This window comes from Athene noctua, chromosome Z, assembly GCF_965140245.1.
Source record: "Athene noctua chromosome Z, bAthNoc1.hap1.1, whole genome shotgun sequence".
NCBI classification, from domain to species: Eukaryota; Metazoa; Chordata; class Aves; order Strigiformes; family Strigidae; genus Athene; species Athene noctua.
Genome location: NC_134077.1, coordinates 52,862,752 through 52,875,074, shown reverse-complemented (window position 1 = coordinate 52,875,074; position 12,323 = coordinate 52,862,752). Strand labels below are relative to the sequence as shown.

The following is a 12,323-nucleotide window of genomic DNA, read 5'->3' as shown; positions in this document are numbered from 1 at the left end:
TTAAGCCAGACTCTGTGAGCTCTGTAAAAGGAAATGCGCGATTTTGCATGCAGCAGACTTAGTGTATTATTCCTATTAAACAAGTGATCCTCTTTCCTAGATATATGTTGTTGTCACTTGGAACTGCAGAGTTACATAAGAAAGTCCTGCCACATCACAGTAATAATACATCATGGAGGATTAAAGGTGTCTGCTTCTCATCTATCCTTTTGCATTTTTTCCAAGATTATGTACTGTGGCCTTATTCTTGCGCTGAATTTCAGTAGGAATTTATTAGTAGCTCTAGTGAATAATCTGGAAAAGGGACAGATTCTGACCTTTTGCTTGTTCAATAGTGTAGGTGCTGGATGTAGAAGGTCAGAGTCAGGCCCAATGCTTACTGTGTTTTCACAGTAACTTCAAGCAATGTTTTTATCTGGTGAGGGAAAAGTCTCAATAGACAGCACCATCATCTGTCCTTTCTGCGTTTTCATGTGCACCTAGATCTGCCTTGCTTGGCCTTCCAGACGCATAGTCCATTCGTGGTGGAGTCTGAAAAGAGAGGACAAACACTTAACAGGTACTGAGCCAAATCCTTCACATGTATCCAGGCTTTTCAGCAGGGTCGAAGCTTTTCTCTCTTTCATCACCATAGCACTTGTCCAGTATTTATTTACTGTCTACACATCTCTCTAGCTTGCCAGACTGGGAATGCAGGGGAGAAAGGGATAGTGCTGATGCTATCAGTGGTTGACATTGCTGGATTCTTAATGAGTCAAACAGCTGCTGAAATACCGTCAGTGTGAAGAGCTCTGGTTTTTCCTCTGGGGTATTCTCAAAGCCACACAGAAGTGGTGTCTATCCAGTAAGGTCATTCAATGTATAAATTAAAAAAAAAACCAAACCAATTGCACCCCCTGACCCCCCAAGTTTATTGTAAAAAGCTGTGGAGAAGAGCCAGCAGAGCTTTAAATATGTCCATTTGGGTTTACTCCGAAGAAAAAAACGGAAAAAAAAGGAACTATTTTGTACCCAAAAGCTCTGCAAGTTTTGCATGTGTTTAATGAAAGGAATTGATGTCACATGCAAGAGGAGCCACATAGCTTCAACACACAAGCATAGTACAGAAGAAGAGAAAATCACTAGGGACTACTGCAAGATTTTGTTGGCCGTGTCATTTTCCAAAGGAAATGTTGTTACGGAATGCCTGACCTAGCAATGCTGTAGGATTAGATATCATATGGTAAAGTCAAATGCATCATGAAATATATGGGGTTCTATATTACATTTGGTGTATTAAAAAGAACAGCAGCCAATGATTTCATCTGAGAATAACTGAGCAGTAGCTGCTTCACATGGATGCTTGTATTAGTTTGGCTTCTGATTTTGATTTCAGCTTGTGTTTTAAACTTTTCTTGTTTGGTCTACTCTGTCTTGGCTTCACTATTCTCTTGTGAATATAGTTAGGACTCAGAAAATCAGCGCAATTAGTTAGTAAAAATTAGCCATTTAAAACACTTGTGTTCCTTGTCAACACTAGTTCTAGGTGTCACAGAGGGAACACATGCCTATACTTAGAGCCATCTAATTCTCCCAGGTGCCACTTACATGAGGTAGTGGACCTGTAGATTTTGTAATGACAGTGTTTATTACCTCTGGAAAGTGTCTTTTTTCCAAATCAGAGAATACTTTGTGAACAATTTGGGCTTTGGTCAAGTGACCCTGAATGAACTTGTTTGGGTCTATTTCAGTCATGACCAGTCAGTTAGTCAAGACCTATTGAATATGTAAGTTAAGACATATTCAAAGTTCTTTTGCCGCTTTTATTTTTTTCTATTCAGAGAAGATCTTATAAAAGCTTTTAAAATTTTTAACTTTGTGAAGTTAAAAGTATTGTCTACATCCCAAATTGCAATGGGTTTGTGATGTTTTCTTGTAGTAGTTTTTGTGAAGCTATAGTAACAAAGGTTTCCAGTGCAGATGAACACTTCCCTTAGTTTTATTACACATTTTTTCTCCATCAACTTGGTGATTTGGGTTTGGAAATATTAGTGACTAGCTGGAGTATCATACTGGGAGCAGGACTGTCTACATCTGACTCTGTTGGACATGAGGCCTGCCCAGATCTTGATTTCCTCATCTTTAGTGATGATAGTAGGTTTCTCCTTGGGTACTAGGGTCAGAGTACCTGGAATTTTTTTTAAAGAAACAGCCCTTTACTAGCACATTCAAGTCTGTTGAAGTCAAACTAATTTATGTGAATGCCCCAGTTTTGAGGAAAGTTTATGCAGGAAAACCTTTGTCAACTTCAGGATGAAAGCCCATCAGAAAACCACAAGGGGTACAGGTATTTCTTATCCTCTTTCTCCATCTGTTATTAGTAAGAGAATTCACTTAATGTGTGGGAGACCCTGGTTCAAACTCCTAAGATGCAACAAGTTGAGCAAGTATTTGAAGCAGTCTAGCACACTTGTGTGGATTATCTGTAGCACAGTCACAGCTCTTTCTAGATGGTGCCTATTGTTTTATACTCTTTTGGAAAAAAAATTTAAATCAATTTGGATAGCCTTATTTTTTTGTCTGTATAGCAGGAATGATTATGAAATGTCTTTCATGGGACAAGAAAATCTTATTGTACCATTTCTCTGTTTGGGCTTATATGATGCGAATGTCTGTTAAACATGATAAAGATACTATGGATTTGTTTACACTACATGCTAAATTGGTGGTTTGCCTGTCCCTTTAATGTAATACTGTTTTATTTATTTGCTGTACCAGTTCCAGGCAAAAATCTTGATATTTTCTGGCTGTGACAAGCCATAGTGCCAAAGTGCTTTATTTTTATGTGGCTCTGCTTCAAGGCCTTTGAAGAATGCTCATGAGGTTCAGGGGTGAGGGGTATCTGAGTTTCCATGCAGAACAGCCATGGAAATATGAGACAAGCAGCTGCGAGAGGAAAAGTGCCAAAGATCCAGAACACAATCTGTGCTATGAATAAAGCAGTACAATAACAGGTTACCTTATTTTAAAGCATATGATAATATGCCTCGCTGTCTTGTGCAAAAGGAATAATGCCACTTACTTGTTCAGGGCGCTTTTGCATAACCTAGACTCTTCATCTTCTTGTTGCTTAGTTTGCTCTTGGATTACTTTTTCCCAGCAGTTCTTCAGGTCTTCTGCATCATGACCACCCATCTTGTGGAATCTAAAGTCGGTATGCTTGCTCATTTTCTGAAAAGCAATTTGGAGGTCAAAGCAGTCAGGAGCCTAACCTGAGACAGATACTGTATTGCTTAGCTCCTTGCAATTTCTTTCTCGTGAAGTGTTATTAAAAAAAAGTATGTCATCTGAGAAGAATAGGTAATGGATGCTTATTTTTCCTTGAAGCAAAATACAAGGCATTGAGACAGGCCTCGAGTGATAGTTGAATGGTGTACCTATATTTTTGTTACTGAGTAATGACTGCACGTGACACAGTTCACTGAAATATTGTGGAGGCCTCAGTATGTGTGAGATTTTAAGTGGTTTTGGAAAACCTTGGGAAAAATACTTTCAAATATAGTGCCATTATCACTGAAATTCAGATGAGATGTTGTGAAGGGCTTTCCCTTTTTCTGCCTCCTGTAGTTTTAGAAGAGATCATAGATGGTTGTTATCCAAAGGAAATACGTTGCTCTTAAATTATTCCATTTACTACTCCAAAGGATATCAAGCACAAAATATGCAGGGGAATTATGAATCTGAAGTTGAAGCACACAGAGTGCAAAGCCCTGGGGAGCTTGTTATGACCTTGTTCTTTAATTTATCAAAATTCAGTGTTAAATACTGTTAAAAGTAGAGCTTGTTAAAATATAAAGATGTGTTCTAACAAATGAGAAAAAGGACAGAAATGAGGTGAATTTCTCTTTGCTAAATACGTAGTATTCAAACGTGGAGGGTTTTAAAATTCTCAGCATGTCTGAGGCGCTTGCTAATATTACCAAATACACATTGGTTATCAGAGCTTAATGGTAGTTTGAAAAGTTGAGTTTTGTTGTTTATTCCTAAAGGAAATAGCAGAAAAATTGCATCATGTATTCTATTTGTTGCTGGCCAAATATTGCTTTGCTATGACATTAAATAAGGTACCAACAGCCCATTATACTTCTACCCCAACTGTGAAGCAGGATTTCCTGCATTAGTCTCCTTCACTAAGGCCCTCCAGTCTGTGGGAGGATGCAAAAAAGAAAAAAAAAAATCAAACCCATGCTCATGAGTTTTCTATGACTGGATTAGCACATAATTTGAGGGTTCCTATGAAATCCCTTTGCTTCCTTATGTTCATCTATATTCTGCTGTCACTAGATACTTTTGTCAAATGTGCACTTTATAATGCTGATGAATTAATGCCTGATACGTTCTTGTGAATCTTCCTCATAGACAATGTCATACTTTATGAGCTATACTAGACAAATACTATGAAGACTGTGCTACTGTGGGCCAGTCTGAGGAAACCTGTGATTTGTGCAACACTATAAGTGGAAGATCAGAGGAAAAGGACAGTCAGATGCAACACAATGAAGGCAGACTTGTGTAAACTCTTCCTATCAAACACTGTATTTTAAACTTCTGAACTTTTAAAAGGGCACATAAGTAAGATCTTGACATCTTTCTGAACTGAATATTTTAGATTTGACACCATTTACACAAACCTGTTTTTTAGAAAGATCAATAATAACGAGTTATTTTGCCAAACTTGGTATCATGTCTGACTGGACTGAAAAATTCAAAAAGAAAAAGAAGCAAAAGAAAAATCAAACAAAAAGAAAAATTTCTGCCACTTCCAGATGTAGTATTTTTCCACAGAGAAGTCCAGTTGCTTAAAGACTGGCACAGTCCAACTGGAGTAGTAAACGTGCACTGGCTAGTCCATGTAATATAATCTCCTATGTGAAGGAGTATCAGACACGCTTGAGTGGTTAGGATATTGGTCCTCTTCACAGAAAGGTCAGCAAGAGTGGCAATAGCATAAAAACAATCAGATATTTTCCTCTGAGGTAAACAGCAGTTTTCTAATGTTTTCCTTGCTGTGGACTGGGGGTGCTGTAGATGTATGTCCTTGGTTTGGCTGTGATAGGGTTAATTTTCACAAGAAGCTGGGAGGGGACATGGACATGGCAGCTAAACTGAAACAGCCAAGAGGATATCTGATACTATATGATGTCATGCTCAGTATATAAACTGGGGGAGCTGGCCAGAGAATGGGAGGGACTGTGGCTCTGGAACAGGCTGAGCATTGGGTTCAGGGTGGTGAGCAACTGCAACACACATCACTTGCTTCATATACTCTTTTACTACTATTATTGTTATTATTTCTTCTCTTCTTTTGTTGTCCTATTAAACTGTCCTTATCCCAACCCATGAGGGTTTTTTACCTTTTTCTTCTGATTCTCCGACCCATCCCACACAGAGAGGGGGGAGGAGTGAGCGAATGGCCATGTAGTGTTTAGTTGCCAACTGGGCCTAAACTACAACAGTCCTTTTTGGCACCCAGTGTGGGGTATGCAGGGTTAAAATGACAGATCTGACCACAACATTTTAAAACCAATCTGTTGTATGTATTATATTAGTTAAATAGTAGCTGGTCACGATGTTGGTTTATTTGTTCACATGGTGGAGTTAACGTAAATTCTTATATGCAATATGTATTCCCTGTGGTGATATTTATCACCTCTGACAGAGGAATCAGGACTACCATTTTGCTGTACTGGGTAATGTCTACTTATGATTATATCACTGTCATGAGGTCAAGCTGGTATTTGTAGGTGGCATTGTTGTCATGCCCGGACCTTGAGTGCCTTCTCTCAGAATTTATTAGTAATCACACTCAGTCTATGGGGAAGACAGTGAGAGGATACTTTCTCCTGCTCTTTTACCTCCTGTCCTGGTTGAGCTAGGATGTTAAGTTTCCCCAGCAGTGGGGAGTGGGGTCTAGCTGGGTTATTTGATACCATGCTGATGTCAGGTCCAGGCGCCCAAGCATGGGAACAGTTTCCTTTGTGGCTTTTGTCCCTGAGAACATGCACAGGGGGGCTGCTGTGTCCCTTGTGGTATATCTCTGTATATCTTTTGTCCTGTTTACTGTTATTACTGTTTATTGTTGTTGATCGGTTTATTACTGGTTACACTGTTGTATTGAATTTCTCCTTATTCCAGCCCCGGGGTTTGTATCTCACTCTCTGCCTCGACCAGTCCAAGGGTGAGGGAGAGACAACAGCAACGTGGTCTCCAGTCCCAGCAGGGCCTAAACCACCACAGCCTTTTTGGCGCCCAACCTGGGGCAATGGTTTGGGTTGAGATAAGGATCAAAAAGGGACAGACCCTAACCAGAGTGTGTTAGAGCAATCTGTTAGGTGCAATTTTTTTTTTTTTTCATTTGCATTGTTTGATAAGAAAATATTTGCAATGCTGGCCCACTTGCTTGCATGGTAGGGCTGGATTAATCCTTATATCCACTGTGTGATCCCAGTGCTGGTGTTTGTTATCAATGGAAAATGTGTCATGGGTCTTGTTTTGCTATACTAGCTACTGACTGCTTATAATGTGCTCGTATCGCTGTTTGTGGGGGTGAGCTGTAACCTGTTTGCTGCCTGGGCTTTTGTTAGGGGTCTCACCCCCTCTACGGGTGAGCCAGGGGAGGAGATCCTCTCGGTTTTTGAGAGTTTTAACTATCCTTGGAGCATCCAGGCCAGTGTGTTTGCTCCACAATGCTTTCTGGGTGTCTGCCAGGTCTTGTTTTGAGCCATGAAGTATTTCTCCAACAATAGCATCACCCGGAAACCTGCCCGAAGGTCAGATACTTATGAGTGGCAAGGTGTGTGGGAAAAGATGGGCAAGTACCTGAGTCAGTGGTCACCCCCAATGTTTTGGAATCTCACTCCCGAACAAGTGCAGAGCCCTGATAAACAGGTGGAGTGCTTAGAAAAGGTGTGTTGCCAATTTAACAAATCCCATTGTGACTGTCCCAGATGTCCCGTGCATCCTGGGCACAGACTATCTCAGGAGAGGGTACTTCAAAGACCCAAAAGGGTACCAGTGGGCTTTTGGTGTAGCTGCCCTGGAGGAGGTTGAACAGTTGTCCACCTTACCCGGCCTCTCAGAGGATCCCTCAGTGGTGGGGCGGCTTAAGGTTGAGGAGCAGCGAGTGCCGATTGCTACCAGGACGGTGCACCGGCGGCAGTACCGCACCAACCGAGATTCCCTGGTCCCCATCCATCAGCTGATCCGTCAACTAGAAATCCAGAAGGTGATCAGCAAAACTCACTCACCCTTCAACAGCCCTGTATGGCCAGTGAGAAAGCCTAATGGTGAATGGAGGCTAACTGTGGACTACCGTGGCCTGAATGAAGTTACGCCAGCAATGAGTGCTGCGGTGCCGGACATGCTCGAGCTCCAGTATGAACTGGAGTCGAAGGCAGCCAAGTGGTACGCCACGACTGACATTGCTAACGCGTTCTTCTCCATTCCGATAGCGCCAGAGTGCAGGCCACAGTTTGCGTTCACTTGGAGAGGCATCCAGTACAGCTGGAATCGATTGCCCCAGGGGTGGAACCACAGCTCCACCATTTGCCATGGACTGGTCCATACTGCACTGGAGAAAGGTGGGGCTCCAGAACACCTGCAGTACATTGATGACATCATTATATGGGGGGACACAGCCGAGGAAGTCTTTGAGAAAGGGAAGAAGATAATTGAAATAGTCCTGAAGGCCAGCTTTGCCATTAAGCAAAAGAAAGTTAAGGGGCCTGCAAGGGAAATTCAGTTCCTAGGAATAAAATGGCAAGATGGGCATCGCCACATCCCAGTGGAGGTGATAAACAAGATAACAGCCATGGCCCCACCAACCTCTAAAAAGGAGACTCAGTCTTTCCTGGGCGCTGTGGGGTTCTGGAGGATGCACATCCTGAACTACAGCCTGATTGTGAGCCCTCTCTACCACGTAACCCCTAAGAAGAACGATTTTGAATGGGGCCCTGAGCAACAACAATCCTTTGAACAAATTAAGCGGGAGATTGCCCAAGCAGTAGCCCTCGGGCCAGTCCGGGAAGGGCAGGAGGTTAAGAACATGCTCTACACCGCAGCCGGGGAGAATGGCCCTACCTGGAGCCTCTGGCAGAGAGCACCTGGGGAGACCCGAGGCCGACCTCTAGGCTTTTGGAGCCGGGGATACAAAGGCTCTGAAGCTAATTACACACCAACTGAGAAGGAGATACTGGCAGCATACAAAGGAGTTCGGGCTGCCTCAGAAGTGGTGGGCACTGAAACACAGCTCCTCCTGGCACCCCGACTGCCGGTGCTGGGGTGGATGTTCAAAGGAAAGGCCTCCTCCACACATCATGCAACAGATGCCACGTGGAGTAAATGGGTTGCGTTGATAACACAACGGGCTCGAATAGGGAACCCCAGCCACCCAGGATACTAGAGGTGATCACGAACTGGCCAGAGAGCAAAGATTCCGAGATGTCACCAGAACAGGAGGTGACACGTGCTAAGGAGGCCCCACCATATAACGAGCTGCCGGATGAGGAGAAGCGATATGCCCTGTTCACTTATGGGACTTGTCGTATTGTGGGAAAACATCGGCGATGGAAGGCTGCTGTGTGGAGTCCCACACGACGGGTCACTGAAGCTGCTGAGGGACAGGGTGAATCGAGCCAGGTCACAGAGGTGAAAGCCATCCAGCTTGCTTTGGATATTGCTGAGCGGGAAAAGTGGCCGAGGCTCTATCTCGACACCAACTTGTGAGCAGTGGCGACCACCCTGTGGAAATGGCTGCAGCAATGGAAGCGGAACAATTGGCAACGTAAGGGTAAAACCGTCTGGACTGCTGAGGTGGCAGGACATTGCAACCCGTGAGGAAAACCTCGTTTTGAAGGTGCGCCATGTGGATGCCCATGTACCCAAGAGTCGGGCCACTGATGAACATCAACACAACCAGCAGGCAGACCAAGCTGCTAAGATCAGAGTGGCTCAGGAGGACTTGGACTGGCAGCGCAAAGGTGAACTGTTCATAGCCCGGTGGGCCCATGAGACCTCAGGCCACCAAGGTAGAGATGCAACATACAGGTGGGCTCGAGATCGAGGGGTGGACCTCACTATTGACACCATTGCAGAGATCACCCACGGATGTGAGACGTGTGCTGCAATCAAACATGCCAAGCGGGTGAAGCCCCAGCGAAATGGAGAGCAATGGCTGAAATACAGATATGGAGAGGCCTGGCAGATCGACTACATCACACTGCCACAGAACCGCCACAGGAAGCGCCACGTGCTCACAATGGTGGAAGTAACCACTGGATGGTTGGAAACTTACCCAGCGCCCCACACCACCACCTGGAACACCATCCTGGGCCTTGAAACCCAAGTCCTGTGGCAACACGGCACCCCAGAGAGAATTGAGTCAGACAACGGGACCCACTTCCGAAACAACCTCATAAATGCCTGGGCAGAAGAACACGGCATCGAGTGGGTCTACCATATCCCCTACCACGCACCAGCCTCTGGGAAGATCGAGCGCTCCAATGGACTGTTAAAAACCACATTGAAAGCACTGGGAGGTGGGACCTTCAAAGACTGGGACATGCATCTAGCAAAGGCCACCTGGCTAGTCAACACAAGAGGATCTGCCAGTCGAGCTGGCCCAGCTCAGTCAAAACCTCCACGTGCTGTAGATGGGGATAAAGTCCCTGTGGTGACCATGAGGAATATATTGGGAAAAATGGTCTGGTTTAGTCCTGCACCAGGCAAAGGTAAAGGCAAACCCATCCACAGGATTGCTTTTGCCCAAGGACCTGGGTGTACTTGGTGGGTGATGCAGGTCAATGGAGAGGTCCGATGTGTACCACAGGGGGACTTGATTCTGAGTGAGAACATGCCGTGAATGATGCTGTGCCTTTGTTAATTGTTGTTTTGTTATTGTTGACTGCTAAATGGCAGCTGGACATCATGCAAATGGTATAGAATAAAGGGGTGGATTATGTCCTGGCTGAGCTAGGATAGGGTTGTTTCCCCAGCAGTGGGGAGTGGGGTCTAGCTGGGTTATTCAATACCATACTGATGTCAGGTCCAGGCGCCCAAGCATGGGAACAATTTCCTTTGTGGCTTTTGTCCCTGAGAGCACGCGCGATGGTGCTGCTGTGTCCCTTGCAGTATATCTCTGTATATCTCTTGTCCTGTTTACTGTTATTACTGTTTATTGTTGTTGTTATTGCTATTGTTGTTGATCAGTTTATTCCTCATCCCAACCCCAGGGTTTGTATCTCACTCCCTGCCTTGACCGGTCCGAGGGCGGGGGAGGGACAATGGCAATGTGGACTCGGTCCTGTCAGGGCCTAAACCACCACACCTCCCCTTTCTCCTTCAGGCTAATTACAACAGCTTTTGAGAATTCTGCATATCTTTGGGATGTTCAAGACAGCATGCTCTTACTGCTGTCTCCTGAATGTGTTTCAGGTCTTGTTCAGGGTTACAAAAATTTTTTTAAGAATACCACCAAGAGATCTGCCCCAAGGCTGGATGGTCATGGGTGGTATGACATGTGGAGAATGGACAGGTATCTAGAGAACTTCTTATCTCTAGTGGTTTGGAAGTTCACTCCCGAAAAACTATAAGACCCTGATGAACTAATAGAATATTTGAAAGGGAAATGCAGTGGCTATTCCAAGGAGGCACAGCTTATCACACTGTGCTGGGCCCTGGACAGTATCTACCAAACACTTCTTCATATTATGCAGCACCCTCACTGTGAACGGAGGGAAAACAGACCGACAGGTGCTGCAGCTATTCCAACCCTTGTGACAAGCACTGCAGCTACCACAGACCCAGCAACAGGCACTGGGGCTACCCAGTCCCTGTCCCAGTGACAGTCACTGCAGCTGAACCAGAGAATCTGCCTGTGCTGGTATCAGTTGCCTACACCCAGAAGAAGAATATACAAAAAAATTAGTTTACTTAGTGAGAGATGAAGGTGAATCAGGGTCATCATGGGAACAAGAGAAAGAGATAGAACTAATCACCCAATCCCTTTTCCTGAGTGAGCTGTGAGATACACAAAAGGATTTCAGTCACCATCCAGTCAAGTGCATTGTAACCTGACTGTTCTGATACTGGGATAACAGGGCCAGTAGCTTGGAATTAGAGGGTGGGGAAGCCAAGCAGCTGGGATCTCTGTCTAGGGAAAGGGGCATTGACAAGGCAATTGGAAAAAGACACAAGCCTTCAGCCTCTGCAAGTGACTTCTGTCAGGCGTGAAGGAAAGGTACCCCTCCAAGGAAGATGTCACCCAGGCAAGTGGACCACCATGGAGAGAGGTATCCAGTACCTGAGAGAATTAGCTGTGCTGGAGGTTTTTTATAATGATCCAAATAATGAACAGCTACCCACAGATCCAGATGAAGTCAAATGCACACTACCCATGTGGCAGAAGTTTTTATAAAGTGCACCACCGTTGTATGCCAATTCATTGGCAGTAATGTCCTGGAAAGAAGGCAAGGGACAAAAGGTGGATAAAGTGGCTGGCCAACTCATCAGTACAAAGGAAGTCTCACTTCCTCCCTACAGGCATGCATCTTGGCTGTGGAGAAAGTGCCAGACATGTTAACCAAGAAACTTTCCCAAGAGTTCCAGCAATTTGAGGATAAGTTCTGCCCCTGACTTTATGGGCCCGTATCTCAGCTATATGAGTAGTGTTCCTCCGCTTAAGAAGGTACACACCATGGGTTATCCTGTGGTTTTACCTGTGCGACCACAGATATGACATGAAGGAGCCAGGTGGAAAACCTACCTTGACATTGGAGGTATGGGTATATGAGTTGCAATAAAAAAAATTCACAGAGGATTCTTCCTGGAAAAATGCCTTTTCAGTTTCCAGTGGGCAGTTCCCCAAACAGAGTAGAAGGGCTAATCCCAATTCTGACCCTCTTGAAGGGACTTGTGTTTCATATTCACAAAAAGTAAGTAATGAATACTGTGACCAGGATAAGAGGGGCCCTGCCTCCAGCTAGGTGGAGGAAAGGGACAGAGGGGTTTATTGGACTGTGTAGATTTGATGACCTGGCACGTCAGACCCACAGGAGTATAAGGCTTTAGTGGACACTGGTGCACAATGTACCCTGGTGCGATCAAGCTATATGGCACCCACGTGTATTTCTAGAATCACAGGGGGATTCCACCAGTTAACTGTATTGGAAGCTGAAGTGAGAATGAGTGCCATAAACACCCCATTGTGACTGGCCTAGAGGCCCCATGCATCCTTGGCATATGCTACCTCAGAAGAAGGCATTTCAAGGACCCAAAAGTGTACCAGA

The 12,323-nt window shown here is 44.6% G+C and overlaps 1 pseudogene; it reads right to left on the bottom strand.

Annotated features, from left to right (window-relative positions):
* Nucleotides 1-398: 398 nt before the first annotated feature.
* LOC141973106 (protein FAM240B-like) lies at nucleotides 399-3,207 on the bottom strand (annotated as a pseudogene).
* Between the last annotated feature and the right edge of the window lie 9,116 nt (nucleotides 3,208-12,323).